At 37.4% G+C, this 15,886-nt stretch overlaps 1 protein-coding gene across 5 annotated transcripts in view; it reads right to left on the reverse strand.

The window, feature by feature from the left end:
• Window positions 1-15,886, reverse strand: part of KCNIP4 (potassium voltage-gated channel interacting protein 4) — a 1,198,945-nt gene that overhangs the window by 509,148 nt on the left and 673,911 nt on the right. The window lies entirely within an intron of this gene.

Here is a 15,886-nt window from a genome sequence, read left to right on the forward strand (position 1 = left end):
TATCCTTCTTTGCTGACAACAAAACTGACACTTAAAGAAATTAAAAATAAAGCAAAAAAGAAAAGAAAAATAATAACACAGATTCACTAAAAGAAAGAGCTTGGATTCAAATCCAGACCTTTTTGACCCAGATGTTCATGCTCTTTCCACTCTTTCATGCTGCCTATAGCTTAATACACCATTTCCCAAATGTGTTCTGTTGAATGTTAATAGAAGGCAGGCTTTGCTTAAGGTGCAGTAAAAGCAGGCCAGTTTGTTTACAAGACTTCTCAACACTTTTAATATGGCCAGGTATATTCGGAGTCTCCAAAGGGGGCTGCAGCACAGTGTTTCCAAAATTCCATGATCATAGACGCCTTTTCCTGCCTGACCGTCAACTCTACTGAAAACGCTTTAGAAACTTTGGTTACTCTGGTAGTATTCCCCAGCAGGAGACAAGAGAGAATAGCAAACGAAAGGGCTTAAGTTTTTTTTTATTTCTTAGACTTTTGCATTGCCTGAAATTTTACAAGCTTGCATTAATTTGGGAAAGAAAAAACAAAGCATCGTTTATATGAATTAAAATAATACTATTAAAATAATACTAATAATACTATGTATATTTCCATTAGAACGTATTTATAAATATATGAAAAGAAATGTCCTAAACAAAGTCCCATATCTCTTATAATCACTATGTAAAGGCAAAAATGAGACTATATTCATGTAATGTCTGATGAGTATTATAATCAGCCCTCCATATTCTCGGGTCCAGCATCCACGGGTTCAACCAACTGTTGATGGAATTTGGTTGAGTCCTCGGACGCAGAGCCCTCGGATACAAAGGGCCGATTGTACTACTGTCATTTTATATGAAGGACTTGAGCATCCTCAGATTCTGATATCCAAGGGGGTCCTAGAACCAATCTCCAGCAGTTACCCAGGAAGAACTGTGTAATAAGAAGTCAATAATAAACAAAGTTATGTAAGGTCAGACATTGTACTAATTCAGTTAATCATCATAACAACCCCCTGAGGTAAATATTATCTCCATGTGATACATGAGGAACATGGAACACAGATAGGTTAATTTACTTCTCAGAAGTCCTACCAGTGCCCCAGCAGGTGTGTGGCAGAATCTTGTTACCAAATGTTTTTTTTATTAATTCCATACTGTTTATGACCCTCACTTAAACCTGTTTTGCAACGGAGTCTAGATGCCTTTGTAGGGTTTCTGCAGCCTAAGACTAATAAGGGCTCTTCCTATTTTACTTCCCCTCTTTAACTTTCCACCCCTACTTGCTCCTCCTCTTGAACTTTTGGGAAATATGATACGTATATAATATTAAAAGTATTTCAGAATAAAAAACTATAAAATTTGATTTAGCAGTGTAAAAGTAGTCGTATTTTACAGTCACCTGTCTTACTTCCTTATTCTTATCCACTCGTGGAGTTTCTATTAAGTACTACTGCAGGGGATATAAGCATGAGTTTCAAACTCTTTCTGCCTGAAAAAAGATGCTTGGCTTTACCGAAGAGGAAAGATGTTTAACTACCAGAAGTTGGGTTTGTTCCTCCCGTGGCAGGATTAGTGTTGATTCATGCACAGTCTCTCGTGAGGTCTTCCTTGTTACTAGAGGCATATGCACCTCTATATGATGACCAGTCCAGGGGAAGCTGCAAACTCAGTACTGGCTCACAGCACAGCTATCCCCCAAGGTGCTAACTGTACCTGCAACCTGCCTGTTTCTCTGTGAGGCTTTAACCATGCACAGGGGTGTGCACAGACCATAAGCAAAACACATCCAAAACAATGCAAAGTGAAAGAGACTTAAGCTAAAACAGAAGCCACTATCACTATTACAATAATAATAGTGATAAAAAAGAAAGAGGAAAAAATGGACAAACCCCCTAGACTAGATTTTGAAAAAGAATCAATAATTATTAAAAATAATAAGAGGAAATGTTTACACAGTGCTTACCTTGCACCAGGCACTGCAGGTGCTTTACATATCTTAACTCATTTATCCTCAAAACCCTATGATATCACTACTATCAATATTATTATCTTTTTACTCATCTCCAGGGATGAGGACCCTGGAGCACAAAAAGGATAAGCAGTGTGCCCAAGACTACAAAGCAGGTAAGTGCCGGGGCTAGGTTTCAAACTCAAGCTGTCAGACTCCAGAGTGTCAGACTATTAACACCATCAGGCCATCTATGATACAATGTGTAAAAGTACTGATTCGATGACCCCCCTCTGCTGGCTACTGCCCTTGATTTTGTCATATATTAACTCATTACTCTTCACAGGAATGCTAGAAGGTCAGTCTTATCCCCACTTGTCAGAGAAGGAAAACTAAGATCAGATAACTAGCTAGTGGCTGAGTCTGGATTAAAAACAAGATTGTTTGAAACCAATGCTGTGTTCTTTCCACAATGCTATCATTTCAGGGGAGTTGTTTTTGGACTTAAGTTCTGTCAAAGTGCAGATCCTATGTTACTTTCTTTATATTCCCAGATCAGAGCCTAGAGCCTCAATGTAGAGTTTTTTCCTCCCCCAAATTGCATCAATATGAATCAAGGTCAGTGTAGTTTTCTTCGCATTCATTATGTAAGAAAAAAAAATCTAGTAATGAAAAAGGAAAATTATGCAGATCATCCCTATGGCCAAATTTTATAAAGTACTTTTGAAAGAAAAAAAAATGTATGAGGGGTATTTAGAATTCCTTGCTAAGGAGCCATGCAGTGGAATCTTTGCAATGGTCTTAACTGCTTCCTTCTACTTCTTGAAGCCTCTTTATATCACTCCTTTCCTTTCAATCTGTTCCCCGGATTAAATAATTCGTACCTAGGTTTTCGCATGAATGGTGCCCACTCAGACGCAAGCAAGCTGCTGTCCGGAAAGAGAATTATTTCAGCTCAGAAGTGAGGGAAGCCAAGGATTGCCAAGAAGCAGCAGACTCCCCCTCTGCACTCTCCTTGCTTGCCCCGCCCTTTCTCACTATCACACAGCCAGTCCAGTCTTCCCTTTCAGAGGAAATGAAGCAAAACACATAAATGGAGTGAAACGGTTTCTTCCTCAGAGTCGTAAAACTACAGTTTCTTGTAAAAGGTGCAGAAAATGAGCTCCTCTTTTAGATAAGTGAGGCTCTTAGGTAAAATATCAATATCCCAGGCCTCTGATAACTTCTTTGACATATGAATACCTATAGAGACAGCTCTTTATCAACCACTGTGGAAATTGTTTGACTTGAAGTTGAAAAATGACTTCAAAGTATAAAAATCTGACCTTCAAGTTCCAAGATGTTTCTTCTGAAGGATCTTAAAGATAAATAAACACAGAACTCCTCAATTTTAAATATGTTTTCTGGATCAAAAAAAGAGTTTTTAATTTTTAAATTGATAAATGATTGTGTTCCAATGGGTACTGTGTTTCTCCTACTGGAAAAAAATAATGTGTATTTCATATTAATATTCTTTTCCTTTTAAAAGTAACCTCTAAGGTATTATAGAAACACAAGCCCAGGGCTTCCCTGGTGGCACAGTGGTTGGGAGTCCGCCTGCCGATGCAGGGCACACAGGTTCGTGCCCCGGTCCGGGAGGATCCCACATGCCGCGGAGCGGTTGGACCCGTGAGCCATGGCCGCTGAGCCTGCGCGTCCGGAGCCCATGCTCCACAACGGGAGAGGCCACAACAGTGAGAGGACCGCGTACCGCAAAAAAACAAACAAACAAAAAAAAAACAACCAAAAAAAAAACCACAAGCCCAAAATAGACGAGTTCAAAGGAGAAATCAAAAATGCCAGCGTTTGTTCTCTCTGCACCCTGTGTATACATTTTAAAATGGGGTCATCATTTTGCATACTGTTTTGAAATTTGTTCTTTTAACTTAAGAAATGTGTTCTAAACATCTTTTCAACACAGTGGTATTTGACAGTCTCATAAGACATATGCTAGGCAAATGGGAGAATGTGTCAACATGCAAATGAAATGGGGCTCTTGCCCACACTGAATGAATTCAGAACTGAAGCATGGCCAAGAGAGGTGACACTGATCGGGTGAGGCAGGAATCCAAGCTCAGGAAGGGCAGCAAATTGAACCCACAAGAGGCATCCAGGAAACCACAAGACAGGGCCTTTCCAAACTCAAGGAGGGAGGTGTAGGACCTGGTGAGCAAAAACCGGGAAGACGTAAAAGCATTTACCTGGGCACTTACTAGCAACCAGAACTAGTCTTTCTAAGCACTTTATGTCCATTAAAAATGTACTGTTTGCAGACAATAGTCTGTGAGCTAGATCTATGAGAGGATTTTACAGAAGAAATAGAGGATCAGGAAGGTGAAATAACTTGCCTGAGATCACATAGCTAGTTAGAGACTGCAGTCAGGGTGTTTGTATTCCAAAGATATATGGCATATTCCACTTCAACCCATAGTCAAGCTTCATTTTCCCTCCAGTGCTCTTTTTCATTATGCCTTTGTTCTTGTACATATGGTTAAGTATAAGTCCATCTCCCAAGGAATCTTCATAAGTCTTGGTGCAAAAGAATCAAGAATCAGGTTCTTCAAAGAGCTCAACAGCTTATCATATCAACTGATAAACTTCATGGCTTATGTTGTGGGAGTGTGTGTGTGCCTGTGTATTTGTGCGCACATGTGTGTGAAGTATTTAAGTGTGTGCACTCATGAGTCTAGTGTATGCTTACACAAACACATATTTGGGTACAAGTGTGTATGTATACATGAACATACAAAATTACATACCTCATTGATTTTAATAGTCATTGAACACACAGTTTTGAAGGTAGGGCATCAGATTAGTAACTACCAGATATCGAACTTCCCAAAAGCTAAGAAGAAACTGGTGGCTAAAAGTTGTGGAAACAAGAAAAGCACAAATGCATCATCACTAAAAATATTTGATGAATAAAGCTTTGTTTCAAACTCAGAATTTAAGCAGAAAATTCCTTTCTGTGTATTTGAATTTTACTCCATTTATGAAGGAACACTAAATACACAACTTTAAGGAATTCATCTGTTGTTTGAAGAGCAGTCTGAGAGTATTTTCTCAAGCATTTTCACCATAACAAATAAACTAATATTTGTAAACACTGTGTTGGATCCTCTACCTCAAGCAATTTTACTAGTCGTTTTGATTTATACTACACCATTATGGCCACAGAATTGAGAAATAAAATTTTCAATCACTGGTCTCCACCTCATCACACAGCTGGAGGACACAATCCTCACCTGGTTCCATTTCAAGTCTTCTATAGTTGGACCTCCACAGTCTGAGCCACTATATCTGTTTTTGCATATTTGGAGATTGTATTAACCATATTCCCTCTAATTCCCTTGCTATTTTTCTCATTTTTCCACTTGCTACCCCGTTCTGCCCTTCTCTTTGAACATGTCTGGAAAGAATGATCTAGCAGTAATGTACCCAAAAGAGTGCTTACTGTATCCCAGCCAGGGAGAGTCTTCTTTTAAAATGATGACCACAGATCTCAAATGGGCACTAAGCACTGCCCAGCAATGGTCTCACATTTGCTCAGTAAAGTCACTCCCCCAAGCTCTGAAAAGACTATACTATACTTTCTCTCTCTTTAAAACATCCATTACTCCCCACCCCACAAATGCTTTTTACCTCACTCTGCTTCATTTTAACAGAAGAAAGCAATCAGACAGTGTCTCTCAGCTTCCCGTTATGAATGCACCAACATTTACATCCATATTCTCTGCCTTCCCCAGCATCTAATACAGGGAAGGAGAGTCTCTGCTGCAATCAAGGCCAACTCCTCTGCAACAGCAGGGACCTCAGTGTTTTTGTCCTTGTCATATCTCCAGCCCCTAGAACAGCATCCAGTAGAAGCTTGGTAAGTATAGGTTAAATAAATGTATGTATGAATGAATGAATACCTATGAACATGAAAGGGTCCATTTGTCCTAGATGAAGAGGAGGGCAAAGGTAAGCACAAAGATTTCTAGGGTGGCACTCCGAATCTGTAGCGTACAGCTAGATAATCGTATATAAAACAAATGATAAATAAATAATAGATGATGCTTACCCATGCCTCCTTTCCTCAGTCTTTGCCCTACCTGGCTTTTATACTGTATGTACAATAAATGGCCACATTTATAGAGCACCATAATAAAGCCAGGGACTGTCCATTCTTCTCTTTTAGTCTTCACGAAAATGGTCTATTTACATATGAGGAAACTGAGGCTCAAAGAGATCCAGTAAGTTGCCCAAGGTCAACTAGTAAGTGAAGGAGGTCAGACTCAAATCCACATCTGTTGATGTGAAAGTCCGTGCTCTCTCCACTCAGCCATGCTGCTAGTCAGCCCTTGGGACCTTCCTGCAGGTTCAAGCACAACTAGTTCCTGAGTCAACTCTGTGGGGAACTGGACATCATTCCCCCTACAGCCAGCCACACCTGGAGATGTCATGCTGCCAGATGGTCTCTTCCTTATCGGGCCAGTCGTGAAGCCTGGGTAGCCATGGAGATTCACAGAGAGACATGGGGACCCCTAATGGGAAGTTTGTATCCAGCTTCCTGTCTTAGTGGATGAACCTCTATTTCTGTATCCCCAGCTACGGACTTCATGTGCCAGAAAATGCAAGATTTTCTAAGCTCACAGTAGGGGCAGATCTTGGTTAGGTCAGGCCTGAATCTTATATAATTTGGAAGATAAGAATCTTTTAAAAAAGAGGGAAAAATGACATATACAAAATTTGGTGTGGAAGTTAATATTTATTTACAATGGGAATGGGGAGGGGCCCACATACTTAAGGAAATCTATAGCTTAACCTTCATTTACGTCAAGGTAATTCTGACTCTGACCATGACCTAGCCCTACCTGAGAGGCAGGTACATGGTGGCTGAGAACCTGTGTTCTCCAGTGGACAGCATGGATTTTAATCCCAGCTAGACCACCTCTAGGTATATGATCCAAGTGCTGAAACTTCCACAGCATATACTTTCTCATTTCTTTAATCTTCAATTATATGACTGGTTCATAAAAATTGTTGTCAACATGAATAATGCACAGACAGTGCTGGCCATGGTGCCTGGCACAGACTCCGCAAATCTCTCATTCAGGTGTTACTGGTATTATTAGCATCTGATGCCAACTTCTTGCTCACCGCTCTGGGACCTCCCTACTCGAGGCCCCACTCCTATATTCATGTGATGCCTGCCTGAATGCCCAAGCACTAAGCATTCGGTGTGTCTTCACCACTGTGGATCACGTGTTGGCACACCTCACCAGTTTTTTTCAGGAGACTTATTTCTGCCTGTGTATCAGAAACCTCCCCCTCTCCCACATCTTCCTGAGACAAAACACCAGAAAATAGCAATGTAATGAAAAAATGTTCATAATACAATCTTAAGAGCCAGAATTCCTGTAATTATGGCTAATAAGATTATTCTTACACGGTTTTGTAAAATTAGATACTATAAAATGTAAAGTTATTAGCTTCTCACCTAGAATGTAATTTATCACTCTATCATAGATTGTATACTTATTATGGTATCTAATGCTACCAGTTAGTTTTGTCATTTCTAACAAGTCAGTTAACCTTCCTGGGCCTCAATTTACTCATAAAATGAGGGGGTTGGACTACAGTGTCTATAATTCTTGCTAGTTCCAAAAAAATGTCATTAGTACAAATATCTGGGATCTTATTCTCATCTCAATATGGAATGTGTCCAATTTGAATATTTATCTTTGAAGCTAATATGTGGGAGAGGAGGAGTTACTCTAAGGATAACAACATGGCTTTCCTTTTTGTGAAATCTGCCTCTTTGCCTCCACTATCTTAACACTCTCACTATGGCAGGTGCTCAAGCAATATTACTTGATTGTTTTTAAAATACCTTCTCTAGCAAAGTCTTACTGAGACAATTTACACTGTTCTTATAGATGCAATTAAGAGTAGGGTTTGTATCCTAGGATCTTGAAGCAGCCTGGTAAGGAGAAATGAAGACTAGACCTGCTTTCCAACCTCACAGGGCTGGTAAAAGGGCAGATCGAGCTCAACAAAAAGAAAGTAATATTTAGTCCACAGCATATGCTAAAGATCGGTCATGGGAAATAGAGGAAGTTCTTCCAGATAAAAGAAGTCTGACAAAAGGTAATGAGTCAATGTCCTGGCAGTTGTCTGGGGCAGGGCAAAGAGGTGTCTGCCTACCCTTTGCTGACACTGGGGCAGGCAGATATGGTGTGAAAAATATCAAGGTCCAGAAAATAAGCTGGAATAGGGGACTCATAGAGACTTCCTAGCCTAATCTTTCAGTGACTTCCCAGTACACAAACAACAAAACTCAAAGTCCTTGTGATGGCCACGTATGCTGTGCCCTTGCCCATCCCTCCACTGTTACCACCAACCTTCCAGCTCACTCTGCTCCACTTCCACCAGCAAATCTGTGCTCCTTGGACACAAGAAATACACTTGTAAACAAAGGCCCTTGTACTTGGTCATCCCTTTGCTTGTAATCCTCTTGTTCCAGACTCTATGATGTCACATACACTCATTTCATTCAGTTATTGGCAGTAAGATCAATTCTTCAGAAAGGGCTTTTCTGACCACTCTATTATAACATGCCTGTTTCTGTCCCCTTATTACATTTTGTGCTTGTTTCTATTAAATATCAGATTATATATTCCTTTGTTTCTTTATCTTTTTGTCTTGTTTCCCCAATAGTATATAAATTCCACAAGGACTTGGACTGTGCTCATTACTGTGCCTAGAACTATGTGTGAAGCATAGTAGAGAAACACATATTTAGTGAATGAATGAATGAATTATACTATAACTACTCTGTCTTCCATACATTTCTGTAGCATTTATAGTTTGTATCTCAAAATTTAGCAGATCAGCTTGCAAGAACAAAGATTTTGTCTCTTTCCTTAAGCCTGCATCTCCAGTGTCTAGAACAGCGGCTGATACTTGGGAGGTGCTCAATAAATAATCTTAAATGTTGTTTACTGTGAAAATAAAAAGTTCCTGTACTGTAGTTTCAAGGAAGGAAATGAATGATCATTTTTCAATTATATTAACAAGTAGCACCAGAACCAGTTTTAAACCCAACTCAATTGATCAATGACAACTTCCCATTAATAATAACCACTCTTTGGAAAGCTGAAAACTCTAAATAACATTAGCAGTATTTTTCTCTGAACAACTGTATCCTACAAGTGCGGTTCTCACTTGCTTAGCAAGCAATGAATTCAGCTTTTGGTTTTAGATATTGAGTGGTGGTTTCCTTTTTTTGGAAAGAAAGATGATGTGCGTGGCCATAATGGCAAAACACACAAATCATTTATAATATTCTAGAGCTGGCTCTAAGCACACACGAATAGTAACATTTCAATCTGTACAACACACAGGAGAGGGAGGTGCTATGATTATTCTTATTTAAGATATAAAGACACTGAGGCACAGAAGGTTGGGGTGCTTATACAAAATCATACAACTAATACATATTAGAGACAGAACTTAAATATTGTTAATTCCAATTATTTTGGCTTCAGAGTATGTTCTTAGCATCTATACTCTACAGCCTCTCTGTAACAGCTGAACCATACTATTGGTATATTTTTAGCAGTAAGATTCATCTTGATGATGTTCAATGCTTTTCAAATAATTGCCCCCAACCGCCTGGACAGTGGGGGTAAATTTCACCAATTTCATGGGTGCGAGACGGTGCAGGCAATAAACAAGGTGCTTCTTGTTTTTAATAATCAGAGTGGTGAACAATTAGGATAAGTACACTTGTGACTTGTAAATGTATCTACTGGTTATTAAGCCTGTGCCTTCCAGAAATTCATCCATTGGGGTCACTGAATGACTGTCAGGGGGTAATGACTCTCTACCACTAACTTATTCAGACAAGTCATCAAGGTGGAAAACACCTCAATTTATGACCAAGTCCCTCAGCCTAAGGATTCTTTGTGGTGGCACCTGTCTCTAATGACAAAGCTAAGGCACAAAACCACTTCCCATCACCCACATCTTAGAATCCTTGAACTTTAGAGTGATTGCTCCACTAGCAGAATTAAGGAGAGCTATAATTTGGATAAATATTTGGTGCAATTTAGATTATATTTGAAGTTTACTGTCTGAGTATAATCCATTAGATTTTTTCTCTGCAGAGACAAGCCTGTCAAAATCAAGTCATTCAGTAAGTCATTTATTCTCTCTGGGACTCAGTTTCTTCATCTATGAAATGATTGATTTAGAATTGGTAATTTCTAAGTATTTTCCATTTTATGAAGCCTTAATAAATCAGAGCTTCAATTACGTGATTTATAAATGTATCTTTCCTTTTTTCCTCTTCCTCATTTTCTTTTTGTTCATTATCATAGCTGTGTTTTTACATAGAATGCCTCTACATAGAAGCAGAAGTAAAACAAAAAATAAGGCAAATTTTTGAAAAGTAACAATTTTTAGGGATAGTCTGTATTAAAGTTTATATTAAATGTGGCTTTTATCTATCTGTGTAAAATGTATCCCATTTCTGAATATTTATTTTCTGTAGTATAGTGAATGTCATTTGGATCAGTACCACCATGAAGGTATTGCAACTATTTCAGGTTCCTTCACTTATTCCCCTGTGACCTCGAGCAAATTATTAATCTCTCTGAATCTCCATTTTCATCCATCTGCAAAACAGAAATAACACCTACAATCTCACTTGCCGGATAAGATAATTCCAGGGCATAGTATATGTAACACTCCTCTTACTCTGTTTGCCTAGTAGTGAATTCTCAGCTAAGTTAAGCTTTCCTTCCTCCCTTGAACTCTGTTTCCCATAGCTAGAACTGTGTTCCTTCATGCTTTATACCTGCTGATGAAGGCTGGAGTATGTGTTTTCTGTTGATGACCATGCTTATCAAGACTAAAACCCTTGTTTTATACTAGAAACCAACACTGGATGCACTTGACCCAAAATCCAGTGTGAATCATCTATTCCTTTATCCATGTTCCAATCATTCCTGCTCATAAATCTTAGACCCTTTTATAAATAACCCCCTTCTCGGACTCAGGGTCTCATCTTTACACCGTAACATAATATATAGAGTTTTCTCCTTCACCAGCCCTTCTCTGTCCCACCTATTTCCAGCAGTCCCACCTGTCACCCACAGACAAACCAGACAGAAACTGGGCTCAGTCTGAGACGGAACACATATATCGACTTTCTTCTCAATTTTTACCCCAGAGCCCAACTGAATACTGTCTTTGATTAGACTGAAATTTAATGAAGGTTCATTTATGTTGTAAGATTTTATGTCTAATTTATAAGATAGGGGCTTTATAATATTCTCTATGCTATGCGTAGAATACTACAGTCAGTATGTCAGTATGAACATTTTTGCTTATTAAACAATGTTAGTGATTGAGAGTGTTCACACAGAGAATGTATTCAAGAAAGCCTTGTAGAAAGAGTTAATGGATACTTGACTTAACACTTTCTCCCCTTCACCAAATTATTTGCCATTGCCATCATGCTGTAATGTCTAGGAAATTAACAAATAGGATATAGAACCTGATGGCCTGAGTTTGAATTCCAGCTTTATGACTTATTGGTTGAGTAACCTTGAGCCAAGTTACTTAGCCTCTATAGTTCTAAATTTTCTCATCATTAAACTGAGAACAATAGTACCTACCTCAGAGGACCAGGGTGAAGATTAAATATTAGTATACTAATATTAATACTAATTCTATACTATCCTAGAGAACATTTTAATACACAGTTTAATATCATACTGGTGTCTAAAACTTGCCTTGCATATTGGTAACCCTCAATAAAGCAAGATATTAATATTATTTATCATTATTTCATTTTATGGATAAAAAATATGGATTACAGAGGTCAAGTAACAGCCCCAAATCATATGACTATTAAGAGGTGAAACAGTGATTAGAATCCAAGCAAAATAATTCTGGATCCTCTGAATATAATCTCTGACCACACTAAATCCTCTTCTTCCAATAGCCCCTTTGTCAATATTAATGTTTTTGAAATATTAACTATAAAAGACCCCAAAGAAGATCAAACTGTATGAGTATTCCCTTTATTCCACATTGAGATTGTGTAAAAAATAATTTAAGTTTTCTAATATCTCTATAAACTCTTTTACCTTTCTTAAACATTTCACTTTAGAAAGACTTTCCAGGTAGTTGAAATACACATAGCTTTGGTATCCCATTGCATCTGGAGAAGCAGAATTCTAGGAGAATTTTAGAAGTCTGCTTTGTAAATTTCAATTAAGCGATCCGAGATAGAAATCATAACCCCCTCCCAGTCGTCTCCAGTCCCTTGGTCCTCATTAAACATCATGGAATGGTCACACAGTCAGTACAGTTTTCCAGTTGGCCCAATTTATTGACAGACCCAACACACCCACAATTCTGTCAACAGCACAGCAGAATTAAGAACCAGGGTTCTGAAAATCCATCTTTGAGTATATGGCTAATGCCTTGCTTAGACCTCTTGGGGAAGCTGTATTACAGCATCACAGATATCTGCTAAATAAAGTGAGCTCAATAAATACAAAAGAAATTCTAATGTGTATTCTACAAAGGGATTAGATTATCAGTTAATTTCTTTTGTCTTTTTATCAAAGAGGATTACCAATAAAAGATTTTTTTTTCAAGTCACGTGTGTTATTGCATTTTTGTAAAATTTTGCCTTTTATCAAGGTTAGTAGTAGGGAGAAGAATGGTTCTTTCTCAATTCAGTAACTACTTCAGCATGATTTAATACATATTTGGATGAAAAGTAGATATTTTCACAGCCCAGTGTTGCATATAGAGATAATGAAATAGCTTTGCCATTAAAATTTTGATTCAATTTCTCCCTGGAATGTGTCAACAGAAAACCACTTTCATTTTTATAGCTGGAAAAGAGGTAATTTACTCTTGTGAGGTTTTAGGAGTGTTCCAAACCAGCATAACCCTGGAGCTTCCTGAACTCCTCACTAAGTAGAGAGAATCTGTGAATTCAAAACTCTGGCATTGTGCATTATCCTCAAAACTTTGCTCAAGTTAAAAATATTATTTGCATGCATACTGACCTGGTATTAATATTTCTTTTCTTAAAAAGAAATATTGAACTTTGAATTGCAAAAATGAAAAGAAAGAAAGGTACTGAACTATGAAATATTAATAAATTATAACATGATGTGTTTATCTGTTGTTGAAATCCCATGTAAGTTTTGAGAAACTCTATCACACGGATGCCTAAAATAGCAGCCCCAAATGCCAAATTCTAGAGCTACAGGAAAGGACATTTCTCTATTCTCCTGAAATACAATGAAAATCTCCTGAGGTATGATGAATTATCCCACTATGGAAGAGAAGGAAAGATCAGCCTAGTAACAGCACTGCATATCAATCCCAAAGTAGGCCATTGATACCCATTTCATAAAAAAGGATATGTGTTATATAAATGATCAAAGTTTAATTACCTGATAGACTTATAGAACTTTTTAAATGGAAACTTCCATGAAGGTTATCAAGTCCAGTTTTCTCATTTTAGACAACTAAAGAGGTAACGTAGCTTACCCAAGGTTAGAAAGCAAGAGAGTGGCAAAGGAGGGGTAAGAGTCTGTACTCTTACTACTGTCTTATTTTCTCATATTAAAGACTGTTACCTGCTAAATGAAACTTTTTTGTTTATAAATACATGCCATGGATCTATGTGTAGCATTATGTGTTTATGCATATCATATATAGACTGGAAGAGAAGGACCCAGGACATCCAGGACCCACTCCACAGTCTCCTGCAAAGAATGGAAGCTCAAAGTACTCAAAGATAAGCAAGTACAAATATTTCAGATTTTAATGTTACCAATTTATTTTGAAGTACATTTTTTCTATACATACTTAAAGCAAGATAATAACTATATTATGCAAACATAGTATTATACATGCCCTTGAGGACATAATGCATGTTGCATATATAACAATACAAAAAAAACTACATTCTGAATGATGACTACACTATAAAACAGTTATAAGTTTAGATGAAAAGGTTTAATTGTTTAGGGGGAAAAAAACCCCTCAAAATCATCCTCATAGGGCTTTAACCTAGGTTCAAATTTTTCTACTTAATACTCAAATTTCTTTACTAGGTCACTTGAGCAGACAGAAATAAGGAAGGTGAAAGAAATCATTATCCTCAACTTAGATATGTAAATGAGGGGGGAGGAAGAGAACTCTTATTTGAAAATAAATCTGAATGAAAGGAGCACCCGTGTTTGTTTTGAAGAAAGCTTCAGAAAAATCTATGAAGATGTTATTTTGATATTAAATGTTCTTTATACTTTTTATTCATTAAAACTAGGTTGTAACTTTAAAGTGTGCGCATTCTGATCTATATATTCAAACTATATTCAATGAATTAGAGCTTATCAGTCTGTTTATTCGTTTTATAGCTCCAGTAAACAAAGTGTGTGGTCAACTTAAATATTGTTTTGAAGGTTTTCTGACTCTAGCATTGATTTTGGCGATAAGTCTTATACAAACCTCAAAATGGAAAGCACTATTGCTCTCTTTCTCTATCAACTTTTACATATTGAGTATAATTCCTCATTCAGGTGGTCATTAACATTTTACCATTTCAAAATACTTTCTAAAACCTGGAATTCAGATATGGGTTTATATTGAAGTTTATGAGAAAGCACATTCTCTCCATAGTATTAGTACAATGTTGGCCTGGAAAATGCTGATACTGTAAAATATAAAATACAAGATAGAAACTGTTCATGCAAATTAGTATATTTTGAAATATAATAAAGAATAGGAAAAAATAGTTTCATAAAGGTTAGCAGTCCTTAGAGGAAGGAAACACATGCTATCATTTGGGAGAGTAAATGTTCGTGCTCCTAAAACAAAACCAATATCAGAGGAGGTTTCAATCACAAAATGCACAGTAAAATGTCAAAAGAGTTTAAAGAATGACCACAAATCATCCATGAACTCAGGTAAAAAAAAAAAAAAAAAAAGTCCCTCAACACAGCTAGAAATACCAACACTACTCCAAGGAACTGTCAGTCTCAGAGAGAATAAAAACCAGGGCATTAAAATGGGAGGTCCCGATCACATTTGCCAGGAAAATAACACACACTAAAGGGCAGAGAAGCCAAACCAAGTTATTGCTTTATCACAACAATGCAAAAGATAAAGGCAATTTTAAAGAGCAATCACTACTCCCAGAATTCAGAATTTTATCCTCTTTTTAGAACTACAAATATTGCCATCAGAAAGGGCTTGCAAAAAGCATTCTGCAAACTTACTTCAAAATTACTTCAACAAACCCTGCTTTCCACCCTATCCCCCCACACAACCAATTACAAATGTAGGTTTCTATAACCTACATCTGAGTGACACACTTACTGTAATTTGACGTTGGCTATTTGTAAATGCAGCCTTATTTATGTCACATGTGGCAGTCATTCTCCAGAGGACTGAATTAGTTGTGAATGTAAATACATTTATAACATATTTGCATTTTTACTCAAGTTTAAAATTTGAAACAAGAAGAATATCAAAGCATAACTACTTCAAACATCACCTAGGGATGCTTTTAAAATTGCTCTGACAAGTTTACAGAAACAATTACTGGCCATATGCAAAAATACTCTCAAATGTGTTCCACACAGTAAGAAAATAATCATCTGAATTTACTCAGAGAAACATCAAATTCAGGAAAAGATACAGGCAAGTACACACCTTATTTTTTAAAGAAAGAGAGATTGTTAAGGAGAATAGGGGAATGAGCATCTGATGAATGTAAACAGCAACACCTGAAAAACAATTGGCTCTTTGGAATCTATGTTAAGATCTGTCATATGAATTGGGGACTCTGCCCCTTAGAATCTCCGTTGGGATGTAAA

Source organism: Globicephala melas, chromosome 5 (genome assembly GCF_963455315.2).
Source record: "Globicephala melas chromosome 5, mGloMel1.2, whole genome shotgun sequence".
Lineage (NCBI taxonomy): Eukaryota > Metazoa > Chordata > Mammalia > Artiodactyla > Delphinidae > Globicephala > Globicephala melas.